This window comes from Salarias fasciatus, chromosome 14 (genome assembly GCF_902148845.1).
Source record: "Salarias fasciatus chromosome 14, fSalaFa1.1, whole genome shotgun sequence".
NCBI lineage: Eukaryota > Metazoa > Chordata > Actinopteri > Blenniiformes > Blenniidae > Salarias > Salarias fasciatus.
Genome location: NC_043758.1, coordinates 12,723,235 through 12,744,258, shown reverse-complemented (window position 1 = coordinate 12,744,258; position 21,024 = coordinate 12,723,235). Strand labels below are relative to the sequence as shown.

The following is a 21,024-nucleotide window of genomic DNA, read 5'->3' as shown; positions in this document are numbered from 1 at the left end:
CTGCATGATCTATGATCTCTTTACTGTAATTTTCTGTTTCCCCACCTTCAAAATCTTCACTATTGTTATCGTTTCTTTAATTTCTCTCTAAAATTGAATCATAATAGTTGTTTAGATGCAGTGAAGTCTGAAAAAAATGAAACAATATTCAGAAGTGAAATAAAATGTAATCTTCGTGGTAAATTAGGAGACAAGAGAGCAATAGCAGAGACAAAAGAGCAGAACAGGGATCAGATGAAAAACCAGCCGTCAGAGGCCACAGACCAGACCAGAATTAAGACCAGATCAAAGACCATTAAAGACCAGAGAATGGATCAGGCATTAGAGTATATACCACACAGCGGAAATCAGATCAGATTCCAGAGATAGCCAGAGTTTTTCATTTTAAGGTGTGGACTTGGCGGTTCGGTGTTTTTTCCTTCATTTGTTGTGTCTGTTTGTGCCCGTTTGGTTTTACTTCCAATTGACTCGAAGCGCTCGTTTGATTTGAAGCAGACAGTCTGGATAAAGGCGCTGGCAGTGTTTGACAGGCTTCTGCCACAGATCAGTGGTCTCCAAACTTCACTTTCAGTTGATTCTAAACACGTTTACAGTGAACGCTTTTTTTTTTTTTTTTTTTTGTGACACTTCTTTGTCTTTTGTTTCCATTCTCACCGAGGCAAGTGAAACTTTGTTCTGAAACATCAGATGTAGGAAGGAACTTTAATTTTTTTAAGTGAAATAAGACAAAAAAATAGGAGGACGCCTGTTTGCTTTGCTTCCCAAGAAATATATTTTCCAAGATTTATCATAATTAAAAAAGATTAAAAACTATTATTCCTTATTAATGCTGGAGCTCACAGTTGACTTAGACAGCATTAGTCTCATCCCTTGATCTTTCTCATCACATTCTTGAATATTTCTTGCTGTCTTTTTTTTCTGCTATCTATTTTAATTTTTTGTTTTCACTCTTCGTTTCAGGGGTTTGTCCCTGGCGTATTTAACAGTCAGCATCTCGATCAGACAGTGTGCACCTTGATGCCTCATCTTCCTCATTAAAGAGAATAATTAATCTTCCATTAGTCCAACTGGAGCCAAACGTGGCCAGGAGAGCTATTGATTAATTAATCTACCTTTTTCTTTCTCCTCTGGATTTCTGTTGTCTCTGGTTTGGGAAAATTTGGACTCTTTTCTCTTTATTTTTCTTCTTCTTTTTTTTTTCTTATTTAAATCAATCACCCCATTTACCAATTAGTTTTCCACACTGATGTTCATTAACGTCGAAACCTCTAAAATGCTTTTGAAGTACACTGAACCTTTGATTACCACTAAGGTCGATTTTCAGGCAAAACAGTTCAATAATAGCCCCTTTTTGGCTTTTTGTCGCTCCTACACTGAAGTTGTTGCAGGAAAAATAAGCTGCCAACTTGCTGTTATATTTGTTCATTTTACATTGTTCACTGACTTGTCTTCCCCCCCCCCCAAAAACCCCAAAATGACTGGGAAAATGTGAGGCTGAACTCATAATCACACAAATCCTGTATTGTGTCGGAGTGCTTATCTTCTACAATCACCCCATTCTCTAAAGAGTCCATTAGCCTATCTCTACACTCATTATTCACTTTTTTTTCCCTGACCTTCACACAATTAATGCTTGTTTATTGATAAAAACAGAGCTGGAGAGAATCCTTTTCAAACTGACTTGGCAAGGCCGGGCAGGAGTCAGGCATGATTTTCCCGAGCAGTTTGGAGGTTTTTTTTGTTTGTTTTGTTCTTTGAGTAAAAACCTTTCTGCTCTCTCCGTTTCTTTTGGCTCCGATGGTTCCCAGCATGATCGCCTCTTTTCCCATAATGACGGTATTACAGCAGTGGCAACAGAGAGCCTTATGGCTCTGCTCTGTAGTCATGTTGTGTTGCGATATTGCTTGAAACAGCACACCTAACCCAGGTGAAGTGTGTTCTCGTTGCTTCGGAGGACAGTAGGTTGACACACAATCGATTCCCACGGAGACGCACGCTGGAGCCGCTGCTTGCTGGAGCCTCCGTGCTCAGATTGGATGATTTACATCGCAGGGTTTTTGTTTTTGTTCTCAAATGGGAGCTGAGCCCTCAAATGTGGCTTTTGTAAACAGCTTTATGTCCCCACAACATGAGCTATACACACACACACACACACACACTACCAGGAATGTTACACAGAGGCGGTTTAAGTTTCTTCATCTTGATTGGTATCAGTCCATTTACTTGTGAGACTCTCCGTCCCAAAGCCAATTACCTCCCTTATCTGTGTACAGTTTGCCTTTGTGTGCGATTCGGTGTGTGTACCGCGTGTGTCGCACTTTTCCGGGGACACTTTTGTGCGTCCTCGTGTTTGCCGGCGAGGTGTGTGATTGGCGTGTAGGAGTGTGAGAAAGTCCTCGGTCGGAAAGCCTACCTGGATCAGTTTCAGGGCCGGGCTGCGGGGTGGGAGGTGGGGGGGGTGGGGGGGAGGGGGGAGAGGGGCCGAGCCGGGGCGCATTGTGGCAACCTCAGCGCGTCCTCCAGTGAAAGGCTCACTTTATCTGGCCATCTCTGGGTTGCGGTGGTGGTGGGGATGTGCGGTGGAGGTAAATGAGGCGGGGGTGGGGGTGGGGGGGGGGATCCCCCTCTGCCCCAGGTGAGGGGATGAACAGGTGAGCGCAGTCATTATGAGGAAAGGTGAGCTCTCTGTCCTCTCCCCTCCCTCACTTTGTTCAGGCTTTCTTTCCTTGAACTAATCTCTTCAGGGAAATATGTGTGTGTGTGTGTGTGTGTGTGTGTGTGTGTGTGTGTGTGTGTGTGTGTGTGTGTGTGTGTGGGTGTGTGTGTGTGTGTGTGTGTGTGTGCGCGCGCCTGCCTGTATTCACTTATGCATGCGCCTATGGTCATAATTCATTGTGTTGTGTTTGTTTTGGGTGTGATGTTATCAGGACGGCCAGCAGGGGCTCGGCCCGTTCAGCTGCTCTAAGTCCGTGTTGTGATTTCTCTAAATCCAGTTTTTTCAGGCTGTTTGTAAAATAGCTGTGAAGTTTCCGAGCTTGGTACCCTCTCTGACACCCACTGTATTATTAACATTCCTATTTTCTTGTTGAGTTGCACCAGAAGACCAATATATATTCACACACCACAGTACTGATATAAACGTGAAGAGATCTGACAGCAGTGCTCTAGCTCCACTTCACCTCACAGTGAGACAATCCTGCTTCAATCTGAGGCTCGAGGCCTTCCAGTGTGGAGTTTGCATGTTCCCACTGTTGTGTGGATGCTCCAGTTTCAACATAAAGTAAACACAGGGTTGTGAGGATGATGAGGAATGAGATAGACTGGCCATCCGTCAAGGATGGAAGCTACTTTTTTTTTTCATATTTCGCAGCTAAAACAGGCTCCAGATTCCAGAAAATGGATGGATTGATTTGGAAAATCTCAAAAGGAACAAAAAAAAAAGGTATTTTTGTAACACACAACACATGTGAAAAGATGAAATGAAACTAAAACACTTGACCAGATGTGCATCAGTTTCCTCTCTGGTCCTGAAGGATTTTCCAGGGGCTGGATGTTTTTGCTTTTATTTTATGCTTTATTTGATGCTGCTAGATTGGTTTTTTTTTTTTTTTTTTTTTTTTGGTCTTTGAATGAGCCAATTGATTCCTGGCTCAAAGATCCAAAGGTAATTTATGTGAGTGAGAAAACTTTAAAGATGTGTTTTTAATATGCTCTACAGTCATTTTACTTGCAGCCCCTCGGCGCTGCAGTGTGTGTTTCTTGTATTTCACCTCGCATATTAACTGGCATGAAGGCAACACAGACAGAGGAGAGGCGGCTACAGTCTGTCTCCAAAGTGTTTCTGTCTGGCTCAAGATGCGAAAATCCAGATTTTAGCTTCACGTTCACGTCAGCTGTAATTTTGCGTTGTCAAAGGGACGAGGCTGTAGGTTGACCTCCGCGGTGCGAACACAGACACTCGGTGGCGTGGCGTGTTTTTTTGCCTCGGTGGATCTGAGGAAAGTTCAAATTTTCGGTAACACTTTACTTGAAGCCCCCCTGCATAACACATAATAAGTACATTCATAAAGCATTATAATGCCATTATAACATGTGTAGCTATAGTTATAAACATTCATAGATGATCACAATGCCAGGACCTAACCCTAACCCTAACCCTAACCCTAACCCTAACCTTAATCCTATGCTGTATACTGCTGTATAGTGAGTTATAAAGCATTTTGATCATGTATTAGTGTTTATAACTACTTATAATGTGTTATAAAGAGGGGCTTCAAGTAAAGTGTTACCAAATTTTCTAACCGTGAGGTCACTTCTTTAAGCCGTCGCTCCATTGGTGATTTCACAGCTGAATCTGTTTTCAGCAATAAGGTGAACAGAAGAAGTCTCTCAGCCGTTCATACAAATCTGACAAGTGGCAGTAATCAGATTATTGTAATACTCAGATCTGGTATGAACTTCAGAAGTCTGATGAATAATGATAAAAAAAAATGGTTTTCTAGCTTACTCTTCTGTGATCAGATTTCTTTGTGAACATGTTAGATGTATTTCCTGTTATTTTCAAAACATCTGATCGTGTTTAGTCGAATGTGGAAATGTTTAAAGTCTTAGCATTAGCTTTGATGAGGGTTTTTATTTCATTCATTGTAAAATTTATCTGTTTTTCACTCCAGAAGTGACTCTTTGTCTATTTACGGTGGCAATACTCCAAATTCATTGTTTTCGTTTCTTTTCTTTTACTGTAATCTACTGCTGCTGTGATTATGCTGTTTTTGTATAAATGAAGAGGAAGCCAGTTGTTCTATATAGAAACTGTGTCTCTGTGTGGATATGAGGTAAAAACAACCCTCACTAGACAATGTCTGAGGTGAAATCAATGTTTCCTGACCTTTTGGTGGATAATACTTGCTCATCTCTGCCGATGAACGGCTGTTCTTTAGGTTAAGAAAGGCCTTGTGACGAATGACAATGACGCCGTGAAATGCTGTTAAGGTGAAGTGAATGGAGTGAAGCCGCTGTCATTTGTAATCTTCAGGTTGAGAGTTAAAACTCTGTCATGCTCAGGTTCACTGCCAGAGGCCATAGCTGGATGATCCTGCGAACAACTGTGTGATACGTGTGTGTGAGTGTGTGTATGTGTGTGTGAGAGAGAGAGACGCTCTGGTCGAGTCATTCTTTGGAGGCGTATCTTGTGTGTTTGCATAGATATTTGTTTAATTACGAAGAGAACTGAACGCTTCTTCCTGCAGCACATTCACGGCACGAAAAATACGTTAAGTCTTCCCAGATTACTTGAGAGTGTGACATGAGATATTTCATAAACGTGGATATTATCGACAGCATTCACAGCCAATACTGACACAGAAACATGTTTGTAGCTGATTACCACAAGAAAATCAGTCATCCCGACAGCGGTTTGGATGTTTATAATGTAATTTTTTTTTTTGCTGAGTGCCACAAACAGAATTGCTTTTCCCTCCTCTGTTTCGATGTGTTGCAAGCTTCACACAGCAGATCTAAACCAACGTATGTGAGGAGAAAAAGTCAAACACACACCACCTCCCCGTCAGAGCAGCATGCAAAGTGCGGTTATCATGCAAATGCCTTCTCCTGTGGGTGCCGTGAACTGAGTCCTCCCTTCACTCTCTGCCGGCTCAACTGTTACTCCGGCGCCTTGGTGTGTGTTTCTTTATCATCAGTTTATTCGGCTAAACAGTGACACACTCCTGAAACAACTCTCGACTCGGTAACTGAGATTACTGTTATTGCTCACTGGTTGTGATTGGAGCGTGCCTTAAACTACACTGCGTGCAGAATGATTAGGAATCTATCTGGTCCGTCAGGAGACACTCTAATCATTCCATAAAACCGTTAAAAATGTGTTTCTTAATAATCAGGCACACTTTAATACTGGGTATCGATCTCCTGAGGACACATCCTCCCTCATTACATAAATACACACAACCTAATATATTCAAATCCAATAAGCACTTGTGTTCATACAGCTTGTAGTTGGAAAACATGCAGAAAAATGATGATGCTGTGTGGTCAAAATACTCACTTCCCTTACAATTCTGGACACGGTGTATATTTTCGTTTTTATGATTAGGGATTGATGCAGTTAAAAAAGAAGGTGAAGCAAAGTAATGACTTGATAAACATGACGGTGCACTGGTCACTGCTGGGTTGCTTTGTGCGTGTGTGTGTGTGTGTGTGTGTGTGTGTGTGTGTGTGTGTGTGTGTGTGTGTGTGTGTGTGTGTGTGTGTGTGTTCTCGTATTTCTATCCTTGTTGGGGCCAAATGTCCCCACAAGGATAGCAAAACGTGGAATGACGTGCCTTTTGGGGACCTTTTTCTGGTCCTAAGTAGGAGAAACAGTGTTTTCTTGACCATGTTGTTGTTACTGAAAAAAGTAAAAGTGCAAAAACATTTCTTTAGGGTTAGGCTTTGTTGTGGTGTGGGTTAGGGTTAGGGTAAGGGTCAGGGTTAGGGGCTAGACATGAATGGGAGTCAATGGACGGTCCCCACAAGGATAGAAATACAAGACTGTGCGTGTGCGTGTGTGTGTGTGTGTGTGTGTGTGTGTGTGTGCGTGCGTGCACGCCCGTGCACGTACTGGCTTGTTTGCCAGCAACCGTGGGAAATTGACGGTAATTATGAACAACAACTGAAGGAAATTACCTTCCATTATCTGCTCCTGCCAAAGTGAACCATTGTGTGACTTTTGATAAGGAGCTCATTAGTTCTGAAGGAATGAATTCAGTAAATTGGGTTCGCTTTGTAGCCATAACACACACACACACACACACACCTCTGGATATTTGGATAAATTAGTAAGACTGGTTTTGGCTCACAGTTAATATACTAATAGAGTTGTTTTTGTATGTACAATAAATCTAACAAAAGACACTACAATATATGGTGTTGTTACATCAAGAGAAGATATAGGAAGACAGTGTGAGATATGATAAACCATGATACAAGACACACAGATACAATATGATAAAATATGATATTGTGCCGAAAGAGATACATCGACGTCTGTAATGAGATGCCATACATTAATGTGATTTGATGAGGTACTGCACATCGACATGAAGAAACATGACACGGTACGCAGAGATGTGATATAAAATTCAATATGACAAGGCAGAAATGACAGGATACAATAAGATGACATGCTGTACAATGACATGTACTGTAATACAAGGAGATAGATGATGATGATGAGATGTAATACAATGACATGAAACATGATGAGATACGATAAGATACTATGATATCAGACTAGACATTACATGATTAGACACACTTATTTATACAGAGCAATGTGTAACACATTACAGTAAGATAGCCTAAATTAAATTAAATTCATGTCAATTAAATAAAAATATTGACCCATATAGAACTATGAAACAAGATGAATTGCACTTGAATAATCCCACTAAAGGCAAACTCCAGTCATCAGAGCAGCTCTGTGGGGAAAAAAAGAAAAACAGCTTGATGGATACATAAAGACTATGAAATGATATTCAGTGAACTCGGATTGGTGCTTGATTATACGGCGCACCTTTTAAAATGTGCATTCATACTGAATGAACACAATAGATAGTTCTACCTTTCATACTCACACTCCTGCCTTACATGGAGCGACTCTGCTCTCACAGGAGGGTTCCTGCTTCGAACCTGTGTGGAGTCTGCATGTTCTCCTCAGGTTAACTCGTGCTTACTTTCCTACCACTGCACTGCTACCCTGCCTTATTGCTGTGTCCACATTCTGTCAGAATGCTTGTTAGAGTCCAACGTTGCTTTCTGTCTCTGTCGTCTCTTTTAATTTGGCATGTTTACCACCACATGCAGAGACGGCAAAAAAAAAAAAACCTTCAAATGTGTGTGTATCTCTCCTGCTGTTTGCCTAAAGTCAACTGAGGTGGGCTGCAACTCTCCATGATTTTACTCTGGATAAAGTTGGTATGTGAGATGGATGGATGGATGGATGGATGGATGGATGGATGGAATCTGTACGGTTATTTTGTGAAGCTTGTATTAAAAATCTGAGGACAAATCGACGCTTCAGGAGAGACTTACTGCTTGTGAGTCGGAGTTGAGCGCTGGATGTTGTGGTTGTTTGCTATGTGCCCTAAAAGTGACACCACTTGTTGCCTGGCAACACACATAAAGTACGCTGACATGCACATGCTGTTTTGCCTTTGTGTTTGTGCATGGATTAAACAAACAAGGTCCAGTGTGGTAACTGGAGATCTCTGCATGTGCAGAGGGATATTTTGTTGCGCTTTAACTTTGGCTTGACTGACTGCTTCTTGATTTAATATATAATTATAACCAGCTTCGTGCCGTCACAGTATTCCCCTCTGATATTGATGCATTAAGGTGTGTCAGAAATATAAACGGTCAAGTAGAAGTCCCTACTGATGGCACTGAAGCAGCCTTGTGAAGGAACCACTCTGAACAGGAGAGACTCGGGACACACACACACACAGACACACACAGTGGTGTTACCTGTGCATTCCTTCTGTGTGGGAGCCGAGCAGAGGGAAGTCAGTGAAGGGAATCGAAGGGAGAGGAGCATAGTTGGAGCTTTCTTTCTCTCCCGAGTCTCTCTTTCACTCTTTCTCCGCCTGTCGTTTGTGCTCTCTTCTCTTTTGTCCCCTAATTGACTCGCCTCTGCAGCCACGCATACCTGCGTATACGCCGATACTGCCGTGCGTGGCGTCCCTACGTGCGCGCACACAGACACCCGCAGGCGTGCGCATGCGCGCGCACATACACACGTGCATTCCTCCTGACAACCTTTTCGGTTTTTCCCACAGCAGACACGCCCAGACACACGGATCATGAATCCAGCAGGCAGCGCACATGCCAAACAGAAGAGAGGTTAACTCCATCAGGATTTGGAGCTTGTGTTTTTTAGAGATAAGTTAATAACTCGGGGGTAAACGTCTCAAGGGGAGCATGTTTTAATGATTTCATTTGTGTGCAAATTGGATCGAGAGTGGGAGTCTTTTTATTAGAGGAGAAAAGAGGCAAAGGAACCTTGATTTACACGATGGCTGTGAAATTACAGTGTGTCCCTGCTGCTGGATGTAGCATTGTCTGCTGGTGAATACTGATTGCAGGTATGCTGATGCTGGAAGGAACACACATCCATAATTAGAAGAAACGGTCTTGTTTTCTGGCCATCTATTTTTTTTCACCTGCTGAATGTTATCAGACTTTTAAATGGGCCTTATCAGGCATATGACAAGTGGGGCCCTTCTACACCCCCACATAACACTGATTCACAACCTTTCTCCCAGGGGTCCCAGGCTTCTGAGGAAGGATTGGGGAACTCTGTTCAGATGCCTGATTTAACTTGACAGTGACAAACAGCAGCAGATACATCCGCTCTCACAAACATATTAGTAGGAGACTCATTTTCGGTCTTTATTCTTTAAAGTGTTCAATTCTGGTTTTCTTTCATTGGTTTTAATTGAATTACGGCCACATCAGGTAAAACTAAAGCTTCCCAGCAAGTCTGAATACATAATACCATTCAGGGTAAACCATGCAATTAAAATTATTTTGAAGTTTGTTACAGGAACAGCTGTTCATACTACTCTACACTGTTCGTATAGCTTTGACTTTCAAAGATATTGATGATCCCTGAATGGTAACAAAAGAAACTTTAGGCTTAGTAAAAGTTATTATTGTCTTTGGGTTCAAAGAAAACATCTTTGTGACTCAGTTTAGATTTTGTTCCTTTTTGAAGATTTCATATAGTTTCATGTCACTTTTATAGACCTCGATGTTTCCCCGCATCCGACAAGTTTATGAAATATGCATCAGTGCAAGTATCAGCTACGCCTCCATGTTGTCAAAACTGTCACCATTAAGATTTTCTCGCCACGCCGGACACTGAAAACATGGAGCCACATCAGAACTCCTCCTCATGTCCACGTTTTCATCAGTTCCCTTATTTGTGGTCAGAATCACAAAAACCTCCAGAGCTTGCCATAAATATGACCTTTCCCCTTGTTGCAGATGCAGCTGAAGCATGAGCATGGATGTGACGACAAATGAAAATAACAGTCTAATGAGCTGCGAATCGGCTGATCTCGTCTCGTTGTCACTGTGTTTTTCACTCACATTCCTCTGATGTGTCTCACCCATAATTATCTCTCTTCCCCCAACACATCCTCATCTCTCTCATGAGTCTTTCACGGTAAACCGTTTGTTTTCGGTATCGCTGTTCTCCTGTGATGTTCAGAAACATTAAATCCCTGCAGATTACAGAGCAGACAATATTATCGTGCATGATAAATCCACCTTCTCTCTCTGTGGTTTCCTGAGTTCCCAAAACGAAAAAAAAAAGAAAGGGGACCACAATTCCAGTCATCATAATCTGAAATATTTGAATATGACCACAGTGACTTTAATACACTCATACATCTCATACATCAGAAAATTCAATGAACGAAGTACTTCCACTTTATTTTTTGAAGAAAATGCATTGAAATTTGAGGTTTTCTTAATGATTAAAACAAATGTGAGCTGACACCAAGTCCTGCTTTTTTTATCGCAACTAACGGTTGAGGCTTTTTTCTAAGCTCAGTGTCAACAGATGTTAATTATTTTTTAACTTAGACATAGGCTAATTAATTATTCACTGGAAAAACATTGCGTTGACTTTCACTTTAATGAGAATATTTTCAATATGTTTTCTCATTATAATAACAACGGGATTCCATAATTATCATAATTTTGTTTGGCTTCGCTGTGAGTTTATTAATAACTGAAGCCTTTTATAGATTTTTTTAAAGTTCTGAACTGCACCTGAATATTATTTGAACAACAACAACAAAAAAAAGAAAAACTCAGTTGGATTTTTGAATAACAACCTTAATGACATTACAGAAACACAGTTTATAACAGGAAGAGCTATTCATGTTACTCTACTCCCTTGATAGAGCTCTTTATTCCAAAATTATTCCATGACCCCTGATTGATAACAAACTGCTAAACATGAATGGCTTTGGGTTGAAAGGAAATGCCTTCACTATTCAACTTCTGTTTTATACTTTTAAATTAAGACTTTCGTATTTTTTTTCAGTCAATTTTACCTCATGTAACAGAAACACAAATCATGCTCACATCATGGATAAAAAGAGGTTGAATTTGGTGTTAGAGCTATGAGATTCATATCGTATCATAAGATCTGTTATATGAAGAGCAAAACGTCATCATCAAGGCTTTACAGTGTCTTGACACACTTCAGCAGATCTTAAATAACAGTTTTGTAAAACCTTCCACTCTGGTTCTCTTTGCTCGGTTCTTCTATTGTTAAATCTGGGCGACCGGAGCTGTGAGAACAGAGTGACACCACTCCACACTCCCAGACTCGTCCTGTTTGCTCACCCATAATGCCGCTCTCTCAAAACGCAGACCGTGGATGTGAAGCGGCTAGAAAAGGTAATTTCCTGCGGAAGTGGGAGAGAAGGGGGGGGGGGGCTTTTGTTGGGGATGAGGAGGGCACTCGGTCTGGGTCGCAGCGGAGGGTTAGAGGGCGATAGAGTCATGATGAATGAGTGAAAGGGTAAAGTTGATGAAGGCGCTGCCTGAGGGGAGAAAAGAGAAGTTAGGTTTGGTCGGTGGGGGGGTGGAGCGGTTAGCTGGATGATCTCAGAGGAGGACACAGGTGCTTCGGATGGAGATTCGTGTGTCACAGCGGCGGCAGCGTTGAGAGAATCATAGACACTGCAGGAGGCGGAGGCAGGCGGGGGTGGTGGACCCACAGGATGAAGATGAGGCATAGAGGATGAAGGCACGTCATTTTCAAGAGGCCCCTGTTGTTCCACAGTGTTTGAAGTAGCTGCATAGTTTAGTTTAAGCCAATTAACCCTGCAGGAATGTGACTGTCAGAGAGGGGGGGGGAGGGGGGGGGGGGGGAGGGGGGCAGTCGGTCATGGAAGTATAACCGTTCGCTGTAGCACCACCTTGAAGGAAGCGAGAGATGTTGAGGTGGAGATGACAGCGGCAGTGGACAGAAAGGGAAAGTGAGTCGGGGGGGAAAGGAGGAAGATAATGCCTGAAGCTAATTATATCCACAATGGAAGAAAAACAGAAGAGACGTCAAGAATGTGAGAGCACAGACATGTAATTATAGAGAAGGGGTCATGGGAGCAGGGTGGAGTGGACGGCTGCGCGCTGGGGGTCTAATTCCATGTGTGTGTATGTGTCTGTGTGTGTGCGTGTGTGTGTGTGTGTGTGTGTGTGTGTGTGAGTGTTTTCCACCTGAGGGCAGGGAGCTGGTCGGCAGTCCATGATACCATTAGAGACATTTGAAAATCACAAATCAGCCTCTGTAGCATCATGTCTGCTCTCCTGTTCAAATGAAGCAGTAGACGAACGTCTCACTGTAACACAACAATGAAATTAGTCAGCAGCTACAGTGACTGATGCCACTACTGCTCTAAAGTCCCATTTACTCGAGGAGGAGCACATGATAAATCCTCAGTTAACTAAGTCCTCATGACAGCTTCAGAAAACATTATTAGTAACTGATCAACGACTGAAATGGAATGTGAGTCTATATTGATAAGAGATGTCTGCACCTATTGGTGTGTTTGTATTTAAGCTGAAATTATAGAGCATCTTCCTAAATTCTGCTGAACTGTCACCAATGTTGCAATATTAAGAAAGCCTGTGTCGCTTTTATTGTCAGTGAATGGGCCTTTTGCCCTTCTGTCTTTCAAAATAGTATTAATTTGGACACAAAAAAGATCTGCGAGAAATTTTCAGAGTTTGAACTTTTGCTATATTTTCATGTAACGCATATCTGCACATTGGTTCATCTAATCTTTGCCCTTTACAATTCAATAAACTTGATATTTTGCTGCTTGAATCTTAATGACAGCGTTACTGTGGTTACCTCGAGTTTACGGTGCAGGTGAGCCGAGCTGTCAGACGTCCAATCCGACTCGAGCGGCGCCGCTGTCATGACGACCATTTCCATGTTTGAGTCCTGTAATTACCTGAACAGCAGCAGAACAACAAATTAGATGATCTATATAATAAAGACTGTGTGAAACATTTGCTGCCGATTATATTTCCAGCGCTGAGTGCTCGTGATTACATGTTCTGCTTGTATACATATGCATATCAACTCCAAAGCTTAAATGCATTTCCTGTTAGGATTTACTTGGCATTCATGAGGTTGAATGTACTACGACAGATGGAGGTGAGAATAGGACATTTGACTTCAGCTTTACATTTCTTCTGTGTGGAACGCTGTGCAAGCCTTAAAAGATTATGAAGTATTCCTTGTTTCATTTATTACACTGGGAAAACAGTTAAGTAAACCACAGAGTTATTATCCGGCGATAAATTAATGAAAGCAGAGAATTGTACTTCAGCTCAAACTGTGTCCTAATTCTGGTGCAATACACTAACTTAAAATGATTTATTCATTCATTCAATCAGTCATTCACTCATCAGTTTGTTTGCTCATTGATTATTTCCATATAAAATGTCCTGGCAGGTAACTGCGATGTGAAAGTCAGTGTCTAGTTGATGCAGCTCTGGTTAATTAATTCCATTTCATTACAAACGCAGCAGGTCGTGCTGAACGTGACGCTGTGTGCAAGTTGAAGAACAAACCACTTTCCATTCAAGCCAAGTACAGGATGAAAGTGTTAGATCGCTCAGTGTACGTCTGCTCTCGACAGCCTTTAGCTTAAGTTCCCCTCTAGATTTAAATACTTATTTCCATAGGTAAACTCCTCAGTCCTCCCCTCCAGCTGAAGCTGCATGATTTGAAGTTCATACTTGCTCTGGTTTCTCCCTACATTGCTCCCGTTTGAATTCCGAGAACCACCAGAGGCTGCCGTTCCCCTGACCCTGCTGCTTGAGCTGGTTCGCCAGTGACTCCAGACGCGTGGTGAAATCAGCAGAGTTCTGCAAAGAGAGCACACAGCGAGTGCAGTGACAGCACAGCGTGTTTGTCCTGTGGATCGGCTTCTGTCCAGCAACTCTGGGAGGATTCAGGGACTTTGGGGCCCCGACCACAGCAATTAGAGAGCAGCGGCATTTTTTCCCTCTCCTCTGTGAAATCGTCCGCCCGTCGACTTGACAGCCACATGAAAACGTGCATGAAAATCTGCATTAATATGCAAACATGAATTTGTACAGATTAAACCCGACACAGGTAACTGAAGGAAACTCCCTCAGTATTTAACATATGGATTTGTGCCCATTTAACCAGAAACATTTTGAAATGTCTAAGCTACTAATTGTCACATCATGTAAGTCAAAACAATTTCAGACAAATGATTTGTACGGTGCCAAAATCACACTTAATGCATGCGTGTGTCTGAATTGCATGTAAGCTGGCATGCTGGCCAGTGTGTGTGTGTGTGTGTCTGTGTGTGTGTGTGTGTGTGTGTGTGTGTGTGTGTGTGTGTGTGTGTGTGTGTGTGTGTGTGTGTGTGTGTGTGTGAGACAGAGAGAGACAGAAAGAGAGAGAGCTCTGAGGGGAAATTCCGCTCTCAGGGCTGGGAGTTCTTCCTGTCGTAGAGCTGTGTTTGTACAGCCTGGCTTTGTCGGGATATCCTACCCTGCCCATGTCTGAGAGAGAAAGAGGGAGAGATGGAGCGAGGCAGTAATGAAGGGGGCACTGACGGGGTGGAGATAGGGGGGTTCAGACTGGAGGGGGAGAGGGGAGCGGTGACATAATCAGCGGCTTGAAGGATGGAAAACAAACTTGACTTCATTTAATAAAATTTGGCATGCAATGACAAATGTCTGCCCAGGAGTTTGAATTAGCAGTCGGCTCTAATCTCCAGCTTTACCGTCGTTAGACTGGTATGAGGCGGTCAGTCAGGGGACGGCCGGACGGCCAGACAGGCTGCAGCCTGAGGACAGGGACGGTGTATTATCCAGACTAATTCTCTGGGTTTGAAGTAGCATTTTTTTTTTTTTTTCCATTTTTGGGAAAACCCCTGTTTTCTCCAGGCATGCCAGATTCAGACCACCTGTCCATGTGATGAGTGTAAACAACCAGAACGAGTGTCCGACTGAAAATTAGTTGCATCTGTGCAGAAGGCCCAGTCGCTGTCCTGAGGTCACAGACAAACATCAAGATCAGCTGTTGCAGAGGAAATGTTCAAAATACTGTGATTTTTATGGACGTATAACACTGTAAAATCATACAATGTAATAAAGAACATTTAGAGAGTAATATGGATCAGATTAATTCAGGTCAGGCAGCTGGGTAGTTGAGGACCAAAGCAATCATGCAGCATGTCTGCGTCCTGCATGACACTGTGAATGGAAGAATAAATTATCAAACTGATACTCATAATTCAATTAAACTGCAACATTTACACTTATAAAACATTATTTTCCCCCACTCAGATTATACACTCACTGAATGATGACCCATTCCAAGAATTGTGCATAGACGCAGGTTGATGTTTGCCGGATTGCAAAACATGTCAGCAAATCATTTACATGTTTCTGCTCCAACAACCCAGATTTAATATTTAATCTCCAAACTCAGTAGAAGGCCTGGTAACAAGCCAATTATCAGAATGAGGTGTGTTTTAACAGCGACGTGTCAAAAAAAGCCAATCTGAAACCCTCCACTAAAAGGATTCAACGCCGCGCCGCTAAATATTTAAATCATTTCAGATTTATCCTCGCAGAAAAATCCTGGGTTTGCAAGAGTCACATTAAATCAAACAGAGTTGTGCCCATAATTGAGAATATTCTCAGCTATCAAGGAGCGTAAAGAAGGAAAAGAAAAATATTCCTTGATTCTGCATTTTTCAAATTTGCATATAAGCAATAACTGTGCACGATAACAGAGGGATCGAATGCAGGATTCATGACTGCGGGCAGAAAAAAACTAAAGAGCCGCATATTTACACAGCTGCCATTTTGACTTGACATTTGCAGCTGTAACAGATAAGCAATTAATATCAAACGCAGTGCATGTCATTAATTACTGAAGATAGACATCCTGATTCCTCAGCATAATTAGTTCTGCATGTCCTTTTCTTTTGATGTCAAGTCCCAATGACTTCATAGGGGAAAAAAAAACTGCTAACCTAGTTCATCTGATGAAGACCTAATTATTCAAACAGTGGTGGCATTATTCTTGTTGGGTGTTGAAAGTTGTTTTTGCAATTTGTTTTTGTTTCTTTTTGCAGTTTTTAAAAGAATCAAGCCTCTTCCTAATAATGTAATAAAGAGTCTCTTTCATGAGTCATGCTGGCTTCTGGATTTCATGGACTGCTGTGTTGATGCAGCAGTCGAGATTGAAATATTTCAATAACTGACAGATGAAGTGCCGGGGAATTGCTGCCATCTGTGATTTAAAGACGGCATGAATAATTGCGCCCCCATTGGCCTGAGCCGTGCTTCAGGGTGAGAGGCTGCTCGGTGAATATCAGCAGGTAACATGCAAATAGTACGATAAATACAAATGAACTGTGAAAACAGCGTCGTTTCAGCTAAAATGATTAGAAGTATGGAAGCAGACAGGCAGCGATTTATAATCCTAAACCTAAAAGTATCGGAGAAAGGAAACCAAAATGATGTTTGTTATTTTTTATATTAATACAAAAGATATTTTGTTCGTCGTCCGCACTCATACAGCACATACACCCTTTTCCTATGATGTCATTTCCTGCTATCAGCACTTCAGTCATTATCACTACAAACACTTTAATGTTGTTTATGTTTGAAAAAGATACAAATATCACTTTGCTTCTGATTGTGATCTTATCGGCCGGGTGTTTTGGGTCTTTCCCTCCATGCGTGCTGTTTTCTTTCTCACGGCGGCCGGGTCACTCGGCCGGCCTCTCGGTCAGTCTGACATCGCAAACACTCTGAGTACTGAACAAACCGCCGTGGCGTCCATGTTTTGGAAAGACTGTCAGGAAGAGCCGCCTTGTATTATTATTCTTTTTTTTTTATGAGTCAGTCATTGTTGTGATTATAACCTGGTAACTATGGCTGGTTTGACCCCTTCCTGGCCTGCTTACAGGACCCCAGCCATGACAACCGGGCCCAGCTCGGAAACGCCCATCCTGTCACTACATCCTAACTCACCTGGCTTTCTGTGTGCTGCTGGGAGACTTGGCCTGAGTGTGTGTGTGTGTGTGTGTGTGTGTGTGTTGGAGGAATAACAGGGAACAACAGAAAAAAAAGCTCTGTGGATCTCGCACAGGTCCCACTCTTACGCTGGAGCTGGCAGAAGAGGGGGGCGGATACGGTGGATGGAAGGAAGAGTGGGGGGGGGGGGGGGGGGGGGGGGAATCGGACCCTCAATAAGGCTGAGAGGTCTGCGAGCAGGCCAACAGTGAGCTAATGCTGCGTGTGCGTTTTTTTAGTCGTGGATAGTTCATCATAACTGGCATGATGGGCCAAAAAAAAAAAACCATAGTAGCTTTTTCTCCACTGGATATTTACCAGACTGCTGAAGCAGGCACGAAGTGTCGCAGCTCCAGCTGTTCTGTGCGCCAACAGGAGTTAAGTGCATCAGAATCACCATTTCAAGACAATTTGTTTTCATTGAGCATGTTTATATGCGCACCGAGGGACCTGTTCACTACTTTCAAGAGTCATCAGATTAGTGGAGTGATCCTGTAACAGCATAATGCAACATGCTCCATCAGGTAGCAGGAAGCTGCTGGAGAGCCTCTTGTGAAGTGAAGAGATGAGATTCATGTTGGATGGAACTGAAATTCTCAGCTCAGCTAACAGCAGGACTGAAGGCAGGTGTTTAACAAAGCAAGATGCTTTCATGTAAATGCATATCTGATTGACGAAATTATGTGGTTACTTCACATGATCACATTTCTTTTACATGTAAACAGGCACATTTTCTAAGAAATAAGAAAATGTTTGGCGGCTCCTACTTTGGTGCAAAATGTCTAAAAACAAAGAATTGAGGATTTAAAATCAGGACTTAGGGGATAATTGCACCTCAAGCCTAGGATGTAGGATTTAGGATGTGTGTGTGTGTGTGTGTTTGGATAAGGGTGACATTAATGCTGTGTTTTAGCCTTTCTGCTGAAGTTTTAAAGACAGAGAACACGCGATGTTCAGACAGGAGTTGACTTTTCTTTTGTTATCAATCCATCATTTATCAAACTTGTTTCAGTGTTGTTTGTGGAGATGACTCAGAATTTTTACATGCAAATCTGATACTATTTTCTTTTAAAGCCTGAATTCTCAACGCTTTTGGTTAATGATTTGCTTAATGCCATCTGTACATGTACGTGGCATGTTTTCCCATCACCAGACATTGCTCACCTTAACCTTAAGGGGATCAAGGGTCTCTCACTCATCACCAGCAGGGATTTGAACCAGCAAACCTCTGATTCCAAGTCCTCCACAGGCCACCACTGCTGAATCACAGAGGATGTGAGGAAAAGCTCTGTATTGTAGTGCAGTTTGAGGTTGAATCATTTCACGATGTTCCAGTTTTGAATAAACAACTTCAGGAACTGAAGTTTGCTCCACTTTAATCACAGTTTGTTCACTGTTGAGAAAAGGAATGAAAGGCATCTGATGTCCGGATTCAGACTTTTGTTTAATAGCTGCAAACTGCTGACAGGTGTTCTCTAAACACTGAACACACTGCCGGCTACCATCTTTCTCCCGAAGCGAGAAGCCCCCATTTGAGAGTACCAGCCGTGAATTACTGAGACTGAAAGGCACCAAGTTTCCTCTTTAAATAAAGACATATCTCAGTGCTCCCTCTCACAACCGTTCTCTGCACGCCGGCTCGCTCCCTGCAGACTTCTTTGCATAGTTTTTTGTGCACTCGTGTGCTTCAACAAACAGCCAATTCAGAAAATGTGTTATTGCACCAGTTTTCTCCAGAAGGTTTGCACGTTGTGTAACAGCTTCATACATTCCCATCAGGTTATGAATATGATGTAAACTATCATGATTAGGTCAGTCTATTTCATTCCTGGAGGGGAACCATCCACTCTGAGAAATGTAATATTTTATTCAGCATGAACTCAAAAAAAAATAGAATATCACATCATGAATCTTCGTAAAAATTTCTGCTTCATCTTGTGACACATCGGACCTCCGAAGTGTTCAGGAAAAAGCAAGAAAAGCTTAATCTCAACCAGCTGCCTGAGCTGAGATGCATAATATTTTAATAAAAACATCAAAGGATTCTACTCTCTGCACCACAGCTGCTGTCCGTACTTCTTTTGTGCGTTTTCAGTGCTGGATCGTATCGTGTCGAGTTCATTTTGTAGTTGTGCTTTGATTTTTACCGCATGTAAACATACACAAGGATGTTTTTTTTGCCCCTCCGATCCTGCTCAGAGATAACATCCCTGCTGGTTGCAGCATCCTACAGTGCAGATGCAAACCATGAATGCCAGAGCTTGCTTCAGGTGAGAGTTTTTAAGCCGGAGCTTAATCACTCCAGCTGGTCCATCTGTGGGTTACCTGCGATCTGCCAGCGTTAATGAACTGGCTCGGGGCCCTTGGCGGCCCAGCTCATCTCATTAGCGCCGTGAAATACAATGTGTGGGCGAGCCTCTTCTTCCCGTGCAACATTTCTCTCTTGTTATCACTTCTGCTTGTCTTGTCCTTTAATCTTTTCTCTCCTTTGACCTCTCTGTTGTCTTTCATATATCTTGAAATGTGATAAACTGCAGGGGTTCTGCAAATTACTCCACCACAGCTACATTTTACAATTTTTTTCCCCACATACTCTCCGAATAGGTTTTTTTTTTTTCTTCCTTTGTGCCCTCGCTCTTCACTCTTTATCTTCCCACCTCCTAATCTGTTGTATTACAGCTGTACTGGATGTATGTCGGCGTGAGGCAAACCTCTGACTCAGTGTTTTGCACCGTGCGATTTTCACTCCTTGCACTTCGCGCCTTCGCAGCAACCCGTCATCTTCTCCGCTTCTCCTCTCTCTGCCCACGGCGGACGTTAATGTTCCTGCTGACCTCCTGCCCTCCGCCAGCCCTCCGAGTCCATCTCTCACTCACTTCACACTCCGCTCGCCTCCTGCGCACATCACCTGCCACCCTGTGCATTTCTCCTCCCTCAGCGCCTTGCGTCCGCTCACCCCTCCCGCCCCTCCGCCGGCGGTACGCTCAGCGGAGACGTGACCGCACATCCATGTAGCCCTTTAGGAGAACTTTACCCACAATGCACACGGTGGAACAATTTGCATGACGGGCGCTGGAGCGTTTGGCAGAGGGGGTGGGGGGCACTGGAGGGTGGATGCGGAGGGATGGAGAAAATACATTCAAAATAAAGAGAGAGTAAGATTTGCGGTGGAAAGTGTTGCTCTGAATTATTCATTGCAGATCTATAGACTGAGCAGATGCAACAGAAAAGAGAGAGACGCCAAAAAAAAAGAAACACTTGTCCTCTGTTATATCTCCAGAGTGTGATATCTCCGTAAGCTCAAAGTCATCATTTCAAGATGCCCACTGCATCTGCCTGGACTGACTCCGTCTCTCCTCGGGGCTTGAATTTCAATGATAAACATCCAGATTTAATTGAATAGAGAACAGTAACCTTCGTCAGTCCAGCTGAGATGAGACTGCTGTGAACATGTAGCAAATAAACAGCAAAGTAATGTCAAATGCGTTGAATTCATTACATTGATCGGTTTTACATGCTCTCTGTTACAGATTACATCTGTTGATGCTGCTGCTGAGGTTTTCATGTCAGTCCTAATTTATTTTGAATGAATCGCTGCTGATGTTTATTTTCATTATGGATGAGAATGTCACATGTTAAAAATTGAAATTATATTACTTTAAAATCTTCAAGAGTCTGAAAACACCTTGAAACATTGATAAATACCTCAAGCATCCAGGTGCATCTTCAAAAAACGATTTAAAAAAATAAATGTTTGCCATAATTTACTTCGCCCCATGATTTAAATTAAGACAATAAAGTCTCCATCTTTTATTTTTTTCATCTTTCAGTGGTAACATTTCTCCTTTGATTGACTTTCCCTTCCAGAAA

General features: G+C 42.5%; 1 protein-coding gene across 4 annotated transcripts in view; it reads left to right on the top strand.

Moving 5' to 3' along the window:
• The window catches only part of LOC115400324 (protein jagged-1b-like), a 56,186-nt gene that overhangs the window by 6,654 nt on the left and 28,508 nt on the right, over positions 1–21,024 (top strand). The window lies entirely within an intron of this gene.